The sequence below is a fragment of the Mandrillus leucophaeus genome, unplaced genomic scaffold, assembly GCF_000951045.1.
Source record: "Mandrillus leucophaeus isolate KB7577 unplaced genomic scaffold, Mleu.le_1.0 Scaffold1682, whole genome shotgun sequence".
NCBI lineage: Eukaryota > Metazoa > Chordata > Mammalia > Primates > Cercopithecidae > Mandrillus > Mandrillus leucophaeus.
In genome coordinates this window covers 106,830-108,634 of record NW_012101679.1, presented here as the reverse complement: position 1 = coordinate 108,634, position 1,805 = coordinate 106,830, and positions in this window count along the sequence as shown.

The following is a 1,805-nucleotide window of genomic DNA, read 5'->3' as shown; positions in this document are numbered from 1 at the left end:
AAATCATGAAAAAATGTGTAGGCCTTAAATTCATATTGCTAAGTGAGAAAAACAGTCTGGAAGCCTACACACTGCATGATTCAAATTATATGCCATTCTAGAAAAGGCAAAACTAGTAACTAAAAAAAAAATCCGTGGCTGTCAGGAGTTCAAGAGGAGGAATAACAGGTTAAATAGATGAGACAAAATAAACATTTTGGGGTGTTAAAACTATTCTGTATGATACTGTAATGGTGGATATTATTATGTCATTATGCATCTGTCAAAATCCATAGAACTTGATAACACAAAGGATATTTATTAATGCATGCAAATTTTAAGTAATCATCTAGTTATTTGGAGGATCCCAGTAAGAAATGCAGTCTGTGATAAGAAACATTAACTCATATATATCTATAATTGAAAGAGGTGGAGGATAAAAAGTTGCAAACCTAAGCGACATTGGAAATAAGTGAAGACTATAGGATTAAAGGTAAGAAGAGCCACACATAAAAATTACATTGTAGTTGACAAAATCTTTTCCCACAGAAGGAATGGGTTAACAATTCTGACACCACTATACTTTTATATTGGGATTGAAGAATTTATTAAATTAATGGCAAATGACAGAACCCACGTTTCTCACTCTTGGCATAAAAATTATAGGTAAGCCAAAGAAGGAAGCTAGAATTATGTATGTTGTAATGGAATAAATTTTGAGACATCAATATTAACACATGTTTAGATCAATATATTATATGGTTACAGATGGTTACAAATAAAATATTTAAATATTTTTGTATATACACAAATTAGTATGCGCAAATCACTTTCTGTTTTCTGTCAGCTGTAAGGTCCTAAAAGCAACAACACTCCAGTGGTAATGAGTACACCAACACTTAGATCTTGCTTTCTAATACAATTCTCCAATAAAAGGAACCTTAAAAGAAATGGCTGATTCCATGGACCAGAGCAAGCAATATTCAAGATCAGCCTGGAGAAACTTACAATGCCAGAAAGTAAGGAAATGCTCAACAACAACATCAACAAGACACCCATTGATTGGTTGTATATCAAGGGGACAGAGGAACCAACTAAAAGAGCTACCTTTGGCCAAACTCGGGATAATTTACACAACAAAATAAAGTAGCAATGGCTTGTAATACAAAATATAAAATAAATATCCATGAGTCAATAGTGATATAATAAATAAATAAGGGAGAAGAGCCAAATCTCCCAAGCAAAAGAATTTCAAACAATTTACATGGATATTGAGCCCAATATGGCTGAGTATGGAAAAGAGGAGTAAAAAGGAGTGATTTTAGAATGAAGAGGGCTCAAAAACAGTACCTCAGCCAGGGGATCAAGATTGACCTCAACATTCATAAGTCAAGTAGATAGTATGCACCCTTGATATAATGTTTGAAAATAACAGTTGACGTATGTGTTCTTCCTCCTCAAAACTCAATAGCCCAGTATAATCATAAGGAAAACACCGTCTTTTTTTTTATTATTATACTTTAAGTTCTAGGGTACATGTGCATAACGTGCAGGTTTGTTACATATGTATACCTGTGCCATGTTGGCGTGCTGCACCCATCAACTCATCAGCACCCATCAACTCGTCATTTACATCAGGAATAACTCCCAATGCAATCTTTCCCCCCTCCCCCCTTCCCGTGATAGGCCCCGGAGTGTGATGTTCCCCTTCCCGAGTCCAAGTGATCTCACTGTTCGGTTCCCACCTATGAGTGAGAACATGCGGTGTTTGGTTTTCTGTTCTTGTGATAGTTTGCTGAGAATGATGGTTTCCAGCTGCATCCATG